At 39.8% G+C, this 14,525-nt stretch overlaps 1 long non-coding RNA gene across 3 annotated transcripts in view; it reads right to left on the bottom strand.

Annotated features, from left to right (window-relative positions):
- Positions 1-2,436: 2,436 nt before the first annotated feature.
- LOC139062387 (uncharacterized) overlaps positions 2,437-14,525 on the bottom strand; it is a 43,422-nt gene continuing 31,333 nt past the window's right edge. For 2 of the 3 annotated variants that reach the window (XR_011515961.1, XR_011515959.1), the window contains exon 4: positions 2,437-8,407. This is a non-coding gene — a long non-coding RNA (uncharacterized lncRNA). The remainder of the gene's footprint in view (positions 8,408-14,525) is intronic. The other variant, XR_011515960.1, reaches the window with a different exon arrangement.

Below are 14,525 nucleotides of genomic sequence, written 5' to 3'. Positions count from 1 at the left end.
ATATGACCCATCCCCTTGGGGAGCGGTGAGCTGCAGCTGTGACTGCGCTTGTGATCTATATGGTGGTTTAACCGCCCAATCTAACCCCTTAATGCCGAGTGTCAAGCTGGGAGGCATTAGGTCCCATTTTTAAAGAGCAAGTCACCCCTTACCAGAGTCTTACTCCACTCCCACTTCCTGTTTGAAAAATGCAATAAATGCTGTTGTCTGGCAGACCGAGAGGGCGGAGCCGCTAACAAATACACACACACACACACACACACACACACACACACACACACACACACACACACACACACACACACACACAGGCTCACAACGGTATTATGACATCATAATGTATAAGCTAATGTCATAGTGTACCTCTTAGCCAATAACAGATTTAAATTCAAACGCAGTGCAGAGTTGTTACCTGAAGAGGGCGCAACACTGACAGTTTTAGGCAGAAAATTTAAATTTGAACTAAGATGCACTAAAGTGCCAAATTATTGACTGCACCTGTCTACAGCACAATTAGACACTCATTTATATAGTTTCTCAGCAAAAAAAAAAGAGGTTGATTTGGGGGTGACTTTCTCTTGAAAGTCTTTGGTATGACCTAACTGCGATTTGAACCCTGATCTCCCAGTCACAAGCCGGACACTGTACCACTAGGCCACTGAGAAGGTAAAACTTCCATGTTGGATTAAAACCTAAAAACAAATTAAAAAAATAAAACTGGTGCATAGTGGTACGCCACACATCCTAAACAGCCAAAGAATGAACTCCACTAGATGGTAGCTTAGATGGTAGCTAAGTTTAGTGGTGTCAGCAGGAATTTTCACTGTATTTCGTGTTTATCAAATTACATTTGTATGAGTGACATTAGAAACTCACAACTGAGTAATACTGAGCTTACATGTATCTGTGGTTTCAGGAAATGTAAAAAAATATAACAGCCAACAGCTAAACACCTAACGATGGGCCATCTCAGAAAAATTCAGAGGACGAGTCATTACAACCACACCTTGGCTGATGCAACAAATTACCGCCACTTTCAGGACCTTTTTTGAGTTACGAATGATATGCAGCCTAGCATGTTTATCTTTTGTATAATTGTTTCCTTTCCTGCAGTGCGCTAAGGGTCACACTCTCCATCTGTGCAAGAATGCAAGAGTCCACTTAAGCTGTTTGTCTCTCACAATAGTACACAATACTTGACCAATCCCTCCCATTAGACCTGCTGTGACATGTTGTTCCAGAGTGTTAGTCTGTTTAGTGACACTTTAACACTCCTCCTTGTTTGTGCCACAGTTACTGTGAACTGTACTGATGGAAATTTAAGGCCCACCTCCCTTGAGGTCTTAAATTATCTCTCATCCAGTAAATATAAACCTTGGAAAACCACGCAATCCACCCGCAATTCCTCAACACATCTAAAGAGTCACATGTGTCTCTCGTGCATGCTGTCAAACCACAGGCGTTTCTAGCTGGTGGGGGTATGTGTGTATATAATCAGTGGCGCAATGTAGGGTAGACCCAGATGTACTTCCTCAGTTGTCATGCAGTACCCAGATCTGGTTTGATGAGCAACATGTTCGTTATCAGGTTACAAAACCTCCAAAATGACAAGGCAATAGTCTGTTCTTTTTATTTTTACATCCATTTGGCTACTACCCTGCAAACAGTCAACATCACATGGACGTGCAGATCATGTCTATATTGAGTCTGTCGGTCCAGACCACATCTGTAGGACATTCCAAACTAGGTCTTTGCACAGTGGCAGTAATTGTCAGTTTATTGATGTCCTATATTTAGCTTAACTTAGCTTAGCCATGTTTTTTCAAGAAGTAATTCATGTTTCCAGCGTTCAGGAGTGCAGTTCGGATTATCACGACAATGACCAATAAAAGATTTTCCAAGATTTCCTGATTTTATTGAACTGTTTCTCTCTTTGTTTTTTTTTTTGTTTTTTCTTGTTTGGGTTTTATTATTGTTTTGTTGTATTTTATTAAGTGTTTTCTGTCAAGTGACCTTGGGTGTTCTGAAAGGCGCTTTTAAATAAAATGTATTATTATTATTATTATTATTATTATTATTATTATTATTATTATTGTTATTGATGAAACAAACGTGCTCTTCACTGATATTAAAACACTTTTTTTTCTCACAAAACTCAATAGGATGTTGAAAAATCAGATGGGATAAGCATTTCTTTCCAACGTCAAATGTATCAGACCCGCAGGTAAATAGGAGGAATTTCACTGGCAGCACGCCATGAAGTATATCAACACAAGTCAAGAACCAAAGTAAACAGGAAGTGGCTAAATTATCTGTTAAGACTGAAAACAATAACTGAAGTATACACAGTGGCAAGAACTTAGAAAGACATCTAGAGGCAAAAGTTGTGATAAAAATGACCAAAACTCGGTGATCCGAAGCAAACCAAACCAAGTGTTGAAAATGTTTACAGACCAAATAATAACCACATTTAATTAACACAGATTTTGAAAGTTTTCATTTTTACATAAACAAGATGTTTTAGATGTAGATGTGCAAGGGAATTGAAAATGTTTGAAGCTTGACAACTGGTTTAAGATCAGAGTAATTACTAGGTCACTGCAATGACTGCTATGCAGATGATACTTTGCTGTAAATCTCCTTTTTGCTTCAGGCTACAAGGCTACAGTGCTTAGATTCAGTAAGACAATGGATGGCTCACAATATTCTACAATTGATTGAAGGAAATACTGAAAGACTTGTCCAGATCAATCTTCATCCAACAGTTTGCTTTGATGTATTTTTGTTGTTCAGTGTTTATGATCCAGATCATAACAAAAATACAAAAGATGGATTACGGAAGCCATAGAAATAAGGAGACGTGAACACACAACAATGAACAGAGGTGATGGGGTCTACACATTAGATCATGCATGGGACTGTGTCATGAGTGAGGACAACGCGGGCAGCAGAGAGCGACATCGTCTCATAAGTGAGGGCAACGCGGGCAGCCGAAAGCGACATCGTCCTCGGCTGCCCGCTGATGAACGGAGAAGGAAGTGACGTCACCAACATCGGCAAAACTCTGAAGAAGGCTTCAGTGGTCGTCGAAACGTCAGCCTTGAAAACAAGGTAAAAAAAACACTTTTATAGTGTTAAAAAACCTGCAATGCAGTTGGATAAAGCACACAGTATAAATGTACAAAAGAGGCCTCGCCTCTGCATCCCAGGGCAGCTGTGGCTACATTGTAGCTAATGCCCACCAGCGTGTGAATGTGTGGATGAATGGGTGGATGACTGATTACATGGTATATAATCAGTCATCCACTATATGCTATACAAATACAGCCCATTAACCTTATGTTCACAATTTGAAGTCTCATAATAAAACATTTAACTCTGGATCTCCCTTGATTTAATTTGTGGTTATGTATTTAGCAGAAGCTTTCTTTCAAAGCGACTTACAGGTGATCCAAAGCGACTTTACTAAAGAGTAATAAATATTGTTTGTTAAAAAATTGGTTTAAATCACAATTTTGAAAAGTAACAAAACAATTGCACATAAAGAAGCAATGAACTAAAACTTGTTTCAGTTCTGGAAACTATGGTCTAAGCTACAAAGTGGCTTTGTCAGTGCTTGCCTTTTAGGAGGGAACACTTCTCACTTCCCTATCGACTTCTCCCACATCTGTGGTGAAACAACACAAGTAAACATTCTCTGTTGGCTAGATCTGCTGTTGTGAGACTTCTGCTGAAGGATGTCAGAATTTGAAAGTGAAGACAAAAAAGCACTAAGACCAAGTGGAAAGCAACTGTTTGTGTTGAACCCCGTTTCCCATTAAAACCGTTCATAAGCTCTTCTATTGGCTCTGCTGATTCTTGCTAACGTGTAATTGGCAGGAACGGCCAATGTGTGTACTCAACAGTTCTGCATTTCTTACATTGCGTAAAAGAGCCTCTAGACTGTAGTTTTATACATAGTTTTTTATACTTACTGTAAAGACCACCCCCCGTTTGTTATGCCGGTTGTGTGTCCCCACATTTAAAGTCAAAACAATGTCCATGCATACGATAAAATCGTTATATAAAGTTGGGTTTCAAAAACTGGTTGCCATTGAGACAAAACAACACAAAGTCTTTGACAGTTAAAACGGGATGCATTTCATAATTTCACTTGCATAAAATGATTAATTGGACAACTTTAACCACTAATTACTGGAATAGATACTGCCAACAGATGGCTGTGAATGTGGGACATATTCAAAGTGAAACAAGCGTCACCTACTAAAGTGACTGATTGCTTTCGATGTGACACTTCTTTACTGACACTCTAACTCTTTGTGAACTCTTGAGTCAAACGTCTGCTCTTTAGTCATGATCCACTCTGACATTAACCCTCTGAAGCCAGAAATATCTACAAAATCAAATCAAATCAAATCAACTTTATTTATAAAGCACTTTCACATGGCCAAAATGGACAAACAAAGTGCTGTACACCAATAAAAAGCACCACAATAGGGCAGACATAAAACCATTAGAAATACAATAAGAAATCCATGTAAAATACAATAAGAAATCCATTTAAAATACAATACGAAATCCTGAGTGCAAGTTCGCAATCCATATCCGGCCTACTTCCCCCAACTTCAATGTTCAAATGCCAGTGATAACAGATGTGTTTTTAATCTGCTTTTAAAGGTTTCCAATTATTTGGCCTGCTTTACATCAGCTGGCAGCTCATTCCAGAGACTTGGTCCAAGTACTGAAAAGGCACGACTCCCACGAGACTTCAGGCTGTACCTAGGCACAGTTAGTAGTCTCTGGTCAGCTGACCTAAGGGAACGCACCAGGACATGTTGGTGGATGATTTCAGAAAGATATTTAGGTGCCCCTGAGTTTAACGCCTTAAACACAAACAGGAAGACCTTAAACCTGATGCGATAAAAGACAAGGAGCCAATGCAAGGCACGTAGGACTGGTATAATATGTTCAGACCTCCTGGTAGATGTTAACAACCGAGCAGCCGAGTTCTGAACCGCCTGGAGGCGTGTTATTGGAGCTTGCCTAAGCCCCGCATATAGCGAGTTGCAATAATCCAGCCTGCAGGTAACAAAGGCATGTATTACAGTTTCCAAATGACTATGTGACAGAAAAGGCTTAATTTTTGCTATGCGGCATAGATGAAAAAAGCAAGATCTCACGATTCTGTTCACTTGAGCATCAAATCTGAGCTCTGTGTCCAGTTTTACCCCTAAGTTAGTGACCATCGCCTTCTGATGCGGTGCCAGAGTGGAGAAATCAAGCCCTTGGGCACCTCCTAGGGTCTTTGGTGGCGTAAACAGAATTACTTCAGTTTTGTGTTCATTGAAACACAAGAAGTTCTGAGCCAACCATAGCTTGATGTCCTCCAGGCAGTCCAACAGAGGTTGAATGGCGCATAAACCACCACGCCTAATTAGAAAAATGACCTGGCAATCGTTAGCATATAGATGGAATGACACGTCATGTTTACGGAATAGTTCACCCAGGGGTAGGAGATATAAGGAGAAAAATAGTGGGGCCAAAATCAATCCCTGGGGGACTCCCCAAGGCAGTTTAGCCAGATCGGAGGAACAGTCCCCCAACCTCACACACAAACTCCTCCCAGTCAAGTGACCCCCAAATTCCACTACCTCCGCTCCGCTCCGACACGAACGCCGGAGCAAAATCGGTCCCGTTCTAGTCAATCAGAGCAATTCCACTACTGCAGCCATGCTGCGACAGTGCGGCGCCGTGCGCCGCCCTCTGTTCCGGCGTCCGGCAAAAATAGAATCTATCCTATTTTCGCCGGACGCCGGAGCACCTCCGCAGTAAATGGACAGAAATCACAAACGCCCAACAGGAAAAGGAGCAAGCACAACTTCCGTTTTTCACAATACATCGATAAACAAAAGGCGTTTTTTGTTTCATATGCACAGGTTTAACAACTTTTAACAACTATCAGTGGCGGCTGAAGTTTAAATGAACAAAAATAAGCCATAAATACAGTTTCCACTATTAAAGTAGTCACACTTTGTTGATCCAAACACTGCTGATCTTTCAACACACATGATGGGCAGATTAAACAGTTCATTTCGATGCTTCTCCCACACAACGGGTGTTTGGATCTAACTTCCGTGTTTATTGCTCGGACTGTATCGCAAGATCTCGAAAATCCCGCGCATGCTTGTTTGCCCACCTCTGGTCTCCGCACCGGAGCGGAGCCGTTGTAGAGCGGGTACCAGTAAAAATTGAGTTCGGAAGCGAGCGGCTGCGGTAGGCGGGGGCGGACCGGAGCGGAGCGGAGGTAGTGGAATTTGGGGGTAAGATCGTATCCACTTAAGTGCCTGGCCCGTAATGCCCACAGACCGCTCCAGCCAGTTTAATAGGATGCTATGATCAATGGTATCAAAGGCTGATGTCAAGTCCAGGAGCACCAGAATCACAGCATCACCGGAATCATTAGCCAATAAAATGTCATCAAGGACCTTAAGCAGTGCAGATTCAGTGCTTTGAAAGGGTTTAAACCCAGATTGAAATACTTCTCTAACTCCCCATTCCTGTAGAAAATACATCAGTTGGATAAACACAGCCCTCTCTATGATCTTTGAGATGGAAGGGAGTGTAGATACAGGTCTGTAATTGGACAAGCTTGTTCGGTCCAATCCTGATTTCTTAAGCAGAGGTCGTACCACCGCCTGCTTTAGGGGAGTAGGGACTTCCCCAGATATCAAGTTGCTATTTACAATTTGCAGTACGTGAACACCCACTACAGAAAAAAAATTCTGTCAGTAGCCTTGCCGGGAGAACATCAGTTACCGCCTCTGTTGGCTTAAGTCTCATGACCAGATCCTCAAGCTCTGCAAGAGTTAATGGTTGAAAACCCTCCAGTGCCTTTGGAACACAGAGATCTGCAGAGGGGGCATGCTTAAGTGGTGGAATAGAGGCCCTTGTCACCTTGTTACCTTGTCCACAAAGAAGTCCAAAAAATTGTTAGATGACTCAGTGGTGTACTCAATCGCAAGGGGCTCATTGACATTTAAAATAGAGTCCACTGTCTTAAAAAGTATCCCAGCATTCTGAGAGTTTAAGGAGATTATGTTGGTAAAGTACTTTCTCCTTGCATCTTTCACAGCCTTCTGATAGCCAATCCAATGTCCTCTTATTAGGTCAGGCGAGCTCTGGAGCCCATCCTTTTCCCACCTCCGCTCGGCCTTCCTGCACATCCTTTTCAGTACTCGAGTACCCTCAGTTAACCATGGCTCGTTTTTAGATTTAGGTTTCTTTACCCGTACTGGGGCTACTACATCAAGCGCCATGGTGCATGCTGAGTCAAAGTGTATAACAAGCTCTTCTGTGGTCCAAACTCTGTAGTCTTGCTCCACACCCCCCATAGAAAACACTACGGCAAACTCAGCAGCTGTAGAGTCTTTTAACATCTGACAGCGCTTCATCGGAGCATATTGTTGCACATGTTTGTGATTCCAGGCCACATCAAACAATACTGGCCTGTGATCTGAAAAATAGGCCTCTTGGACCTGCAGGTTTGAGACCCTTACACCCAGTGACAGCACCAAGTCTAAAGTATGGCCACTAACGTGTGTGGATTGGTCCACTAACTGAACCAAATTAAAAGAGTTAGTGAGGTTTAAAAAATCTTTCACCAAAGGTTTATTCTGACAGCACACGTATGTTAAAGTCTCCAAGAAGTAACACTTGATCATACTTAGGAATCAGCTCGCCAAGCAGTTCAGTAAAATCATCTACAAAATCAGAGTTTTGTCTCCGTGGGCGATATAGGAGAGCAACCAGTAGCTTCTGAGAGCATCCCAGCTCACAGAGGCAGAGTTCAAAGCTGGTAGGCACAGAGGATGGATATACCTGCCTACACATAATTGATTACTTAAATATCACTGCCAATCCTCCACCACGCCCCGAGGGTCTCGGAACACTAAAATATGTAAAATCATCCGGGAGAAGTTCCACAAAAGCAGCAGTTTCATCTTTAGGGACCCAGGATTCATTAACACACAGAAACTCCAGACCATTTGTTTCAATAAAATCGTTCAGAATAAAAGTCTTATTCATAATAGATCTGGCACTGGACAGAGCAAACCTGATGACGGAAGAAGATGCTGTTATACTCAAGCCTTCTGGATCCACTGGCGAGGGCTCTGCTGATTCACGTAACACCTCACGTAGATTTTGTCGGTGAACTCCTCTCCCGCAAGCTCGCAGCTGTAGTGGAGGGCACCGCGACCGGATCATCCCGCCGCCGCACACCACCGACACCAATCCGGAAGCCGCCAGATTCAATGGCACCGGATCCAACTGGTGCTCCGGCATCCCACCGACCCCCTCGGAGCCAACAACTCCACACACAGCATCCGACGTGCCAAAAATGGCTGATCTTAACATAAAAACATATAAGTTGTCAGTTTTATTTTATTGTTTAATTACATAACAATCCAACAGCAATAAGCCCTTTCCACCTTCAGATCAGGACAGAAATGGACAGCTACAAAGCACCACATCTCCCAAGATTGTCAGTAGGATGGAAAGTACAACTGACGATTGTGACAGAACACACAAATAGAACATGGAATGCTGTGTTGCCCCACTTTTATTTCCTAACAAACAAGATATTTAAGTAGTTTTAAACCAAATTAGTTCAAAAACGTCTCCTTAAAAAACCAAAACCAATTACTTTAAAAACTGTCATTTATTTTATTCAAATCAGCCTCCCTACGTGTTAAACACATTTTCATTTGATCACCGTCTTTGTAGTTTCTCAAGACTAATGGTTGTAAATGATGAGGTGATTCAGTCTTCGTCAGACATCTGTCTGGCTCTTGAGATCATAAAGCACTTAAATGTGGATGGAAGAAAACAATAAACCTGTGAACTTTACTGACTTGGGCAAACACACACACACACACACACACACACACACACAGAAGAGACACTGATGTCAGCAAAAATGTATTGCAAGTGTCATAAAAACCATTCCCTAACACACACACGAGGAAAAGATAGAAAACCCCTGGGTTTGTAAAAAGAGCGGATTAGTTAGAGTAAATGAAACAGTTGACTTAAGAGTCATATAAATACTAAATGAGCACAATGGATGATTTCTCATTCTCTTTTATTTTTACACATTTTAAAATGAACAGTTATCTCTAGTCGTTTTTCAATCACCAGGAATGAAAATCTGCTTTGTCATTATCGCCCACTGATTACTGCTCTTCTTTAAGTTTGCAGGTCATCACTATAATGTCGCTACTTTCCAGACAACACAGAAAAATGATGACCTCAAAATCACCCCCAGCAACAACTAGAGCCATCTGCTACTTTCGGATTGATTCTGTGTTTATTTAATTGAATTGTTTTGTTTTATTATGTTTTTACCTGACTGCTTATATTTTTGTTTTTTATATGTCTATGTTCATCACTTTGGGCAACAATGTTGCATTTAAAGTGCTTAACAAATAAACCTCATTTGATTTGATGTGGGTTTTATTTATTTATTTATTTATTATGTCGTGTTGTGTGTGTGTGTGTGTGTGTGTGTGTGTGTGTGTGTGTGTGTGTGTGTGTGTGTGTGTGTGTGTGTGTGTGTGTGTGTGTGTGTGTGTGTGTGTGTGTGTGTGTGTGTGTGTGTGTGAGTCAAACAATAAGGAAGTCAACATTTTGCAAAGCTTCCATTGAAATAGTTCTGGTATTTGACTTTAAAACAGTTCCTTGCCGAAAGAGCACTGGAACAAGCACAGTCACGCCCAAACTTTATTTAGATTATATCATTTAATGACATGAGGAAGTAAAATAGTTTCCATTAGCAGTCGTTTTGATAGCAAGCCAGCATACCCAGACTATGTTTGTTTGCTGCTTGTGGGAGAATTTTTGCTGCAAGCACTACTGGCATCATTGGCACAATGCAGTCTTTGAAGATGAAACAACATAAAAACCTTACCCAGTGACTCTCACAAACATTTTTGAAGAAATGCTAAAGAGTGGAGGCATTTTTGTGTGTTTTTGCATCTTAAATTTAGCTAACTCCAGAAGTCACGATAGATGTTTCTATGTTTTCTTTGTGATATTTTTTTAACGCATCATGTGGTTCATTATACTTTTTCCCAGCTATAAGGTTTGACTCTAACCAGGCCTTTCCATTGGATGCATAAACGGTAAATTGCATAAAATTTTGCCATCATCTGTGATGCCGCCATAGCAAAGACAAAACGCAAAATAAAGGCTGCCATCTTTCTCCTTGCTTGTTATTGCGTGAACTGCCAAAATCATGCGTGATGTTGCAATTATCCGGTGATTTCGTGACCTTGTGGGACCAGCTAACTGGAATGCATTTGCTGTTGTTTTGCAGTTTAAAGGGAAGGGACACGTCTAATAAGTTACCCACAGTTTATGCAGCCAGTGAATGGCCAAATGAAAAGTCAAAATAAATTATAATATTTACTTTTTGTACCTCTATCTCTTTAACAGGATGAGTATGTTCCTCAGATTTCTGTTTTATTGATGCTGCACAAGTTTAGTTATATAGTTAGTTATATATTCATGAGTTCATATATTTTATTGACCTTGCCCTATAAATAGATACATTCTCTGTCATTTCATGTATTGGGCAAAGGTTATTGGCAGAGTTAAAAAATGATTAAACTGTTTCTTTTGCACCGATTCAAATCAAACTATTGGTGTTTCTTCAGCTGTCTTGTTTTCTAACTTGTCTTGGCTTGCTTTTATTTTCTTAGTTTTAGTAGCTTTGTTTCCTAGTTCCTTGTTTAAAGTTTATTAGCTAAATCTGTTCTGGACTTAAATTTATAAGAAACGTAGACTGGGAATGGCAAACTTGAGACGTCCTGAATCAGAGCTAAACACAAATGTGTAAAAATGTTGTTTTGTCTCAGTGTTTATGTCCATATGTTATGCAAAAAATGTTGGAAATCCTTAACTTTTGAATTGCAGTAAAAGTAATTTGCGCATTAAATGGCAGATTTTTTTGACAGCCTTCGCTGTAAAAAAAAAAAAAAGCAAAATAGAGCTGGCCAAAGAGAAAGTGTTTCCTCACTCTGATCACTGGAGTTTCAGAATGAAATGTCACATTGATGGGAATGTGTCTTAAAAAGGAAATAAAGTGTTATGGAATACCTAAAACCAGAAATGTTTGTTTTCAACTTCACTGTAAAACTGGGTATACTAACGTGCCAAATAGCTTCCCTTGGTTCACAATAGATAAAAAATATATAAAGTCAAGTGGTGTCCATCATGGAAAACCAGTCCTCCTGTCGAGTTTAGAATGTTGCATTCTATTATCCCAACCTGCAGAACCCTTTTTCCATTAACTTCTGTCTGGTCAGCGTTTCCATCAGTGAGAAGTCATGTGGGGCTGACTTAGATGTTGTCATCCGTCTTAAAACAGTTATAACACAAACAACCCACACTTGATGAGCTCTGATTATGTGTTAAGGTGTTTTGATGTCGCAAAGTTTGATTTCCTGTTGATCTGCTTCAAGACCGATACCGGCACCAGGGTGTGACCTGATGAAGGCTAATTGCGCTTCAGTAGGTGGAAGCCAGGTATCCTGCACTGCCTGCAAGACATGTCCATCACATGCTAGCCACCCTCCAGGCTGGGCTTTGCAGAATGTTTCAGATAAGATCGGGTTCAAACTAGTTGACCTATGAGATGAGTTTGGAATGAAACAGTCACCGGTCAATTTTTCTATAATCTGACACATTTTTTCAAGGTTGTAATCAAGCATGTGGCCCACTTTAGCCAAAGCAAATAACCCAAATAACCCAACAACTTCTTTTCTTTTTAGCACAACTTTTACAATACCTGAACACAAATATAGTGCATTTGGGTGGATTAAGCTATTTGACCCCTCCTCTCTTTTGGCTGACAATTTTAAAATAACTCCAATTTGGATGAAGACAAAACCAAAAAACTCAGAGACAAATACCAAACTGTTGTCATTTATTAGCTTTGTGTTAAAGTTTTTAGTTTGTAAAATACAAAACTATAAATTACATGAGCTTTCTGTTTATACCTGATATGTCTGCTGGGTGATATAATGGACAAACAAACAAACACACACACACACTCGCACATAAGGACAATTTAGACAACCCAATTAACCTAACAGTTATGTTTAAGGACTGTGGGAGGAAGCTGGACTACCTGGAGAGAACCCACGCATGCACAGGGAGAACATGCAAACTCCATGCAGAAAGATCCCAGGCTGGGAAGCGAACCCATGACCTTCTTGCTACAAGGCAACAGCTCTGACCACTGCGCCACTGCGCAGCCCCTCCCCTTATGTATATGTATATAAATATAAGATATAAATATATACATATATTTGTATTTTTTATTTATTTATTTATTATACCTTTCATACACGCCAACGCTGCAAAGTCAAGGTTCCACCAGCTGGAGTATCGAGATGTACATCAACCTTTTGATCACTAATTGTTCTTCAACGCAGACATAAATAAACTTTCAAAGTCTCCCGCAAAAGCCCTTACTCCAGACTGCTGGATTCCTCACTCAGAATAAAAGTGAATCTTTACAACCTATAAGTTAAATAATCATATGTGATGAATGAACAAGATGTTTAAATGAAATGTTTGAATAATCTGTGCTTAAATCAATGATGTTGAAATGAATATTGCTCTTAAAATGATCCATTGCAGATCTTATGATCAGTATTTGTTTGATTTAACAAGTTAACCATTATCTACACTCATACACATCTTCATAAGATACAAATTAAGGTTAAGGTTCACCTCAAATAAATATTTTAAACCATTTTCATTCAAAGTGTTACAAACATTTTTGTATCTGAGGAGGACGTGGCTTTCTGAGGGATGTTGGTAAATACCCAGAAACTTGACAAATTCTGATTGGCCAAACTTGGCCAGAAATTATAACAAAGTAGTTAAATAAAACAAGAATTACTTCCCAAGTAATTCAGTTACTACCGGAGTTCAGAACCGGCCAATTTGGAAGCATCCTTGAGACATCTCTTTTGACATACAGTCAAACCTGTTTGCATGCTGCAAGCTGACACAGCCAGAAGGCTCCCTAAGAGCCACATCCACTTCTGACGCACACAAGCATTCCAGCTACTGTTGTGACCTGGAGACATCTCAAGACTGGACGGGTCGTATCAGAGTTAATCTACTGGCTCCAGGTGCTGTGAGGTCCATCCGACTTCTGACAGTCCGGATCTGCTGGAGGTCTCCGCCAGGGTTTGTAGACACAACAGTTTGCGTCTGATGCTGTTTTATTAATAATCAACTCTCTAGTTTATAGCAGACAACAACTTCATTTACACCCAGATTTCACAATGTCTTTCAGATACAAAGATTCTGATAAACATCTAGCTTACATCACACCACCTCACACACCACATTCCATCACCGCATTTCCACTCCATCACATCTCATTATTCATTTATTATTTCTATACATGTTTTGACTGTCAAACTTCCATAATGTCCCTTTAAGATTTAACAATTAATTCAATTCAGAGATTAAAAACTGATTCAGCTTCAGACATTTTGCACATCAACTGATGATGTTAGTGATGTTTTAGCATGTAAAACGGTAGAAAATTGTTAGTTACTGGCCTAGAAAATGGGCCCATGAAAATCAACAGAATTTATCGGCCATCGACTGAGCATGTCTCCTACATAATGGCATCAGTATCGGCAATAGAAATACCGATATTGGTCGACATCTAACAAGCAAAAAACTCATACTTCCAACCTTCCTGTTAAAACTAAACTAAATCCATGAGACATTGAATTTTTTATGATAAGCATTAATCCTCCGAAGCTAAACAAAACTACTAATGAGCTAATAATCTCAAATCTGACAGCAGGAACCTTCTGATTCATTTCTCCTAAGTTACAGTAAGTGCATCTTTTGAAAGGACTAGCTGTATATTTCCACTGAGGGCTTGTTTATTAACTTCCTGTAAATCTGAGATATTTTTAGAACAGCTCTGCCCAAAACTAAAAGTCACGTTTGTGTCTTTTTAATCTGATAGTGACTTCAGACACCCAAACATGATCCTTCGGAACAGAAAATGTTTTTGTTCCCAACATAATATTATATGTTGCTGGCTGTTATACCTAAAACTGGGGGATGGCTTGTTCTTTATCCAGTTCCAAGCACAAAAACAACTCCATATATATATATATATATATATATATATATATATATATATATATATATATATATATATATATATATATATATATACACCGACCGCAATATATATATATATATATATATATATATATATATATATATATGTGTGTGTGTGTGTGTGTGTGTGTGTGTGTGTGTGTGTGTGGACTCACTTGATTGATTTTAAACGGTCACCAGTGGTTATTTTAGTTAGTTTTTTTTAAAAAAAGAGAAACTTTTCCATTTTTAAATTGATGAGTCATTGGATATTTGTAAAAATAAAAAATGTATATAAAATTCTCTACATGTAAAATAAG

Source organism: Nothobranchius furzeri, chromosome 13, assembly GCF_043380555.1.
Source record: "Nothobranchius furzeri strain GRZ-AD chromosome 13, NfurGRZ-RIMD1, whole genome shotgun sequence".
Taxonomy (NCBI): Eukaryota; Metazoa; Chordata; class Actinopteri; order Cyprinodontiformes; family Nothobranchiidae; genus Nothobranchius; species Nothobranchius furzeri.
The sequence above is the reverse complement of the archived record's forward strand: the minus strand, read 5'-3'. Positions and strand labels throughout refer to the sequence as shown.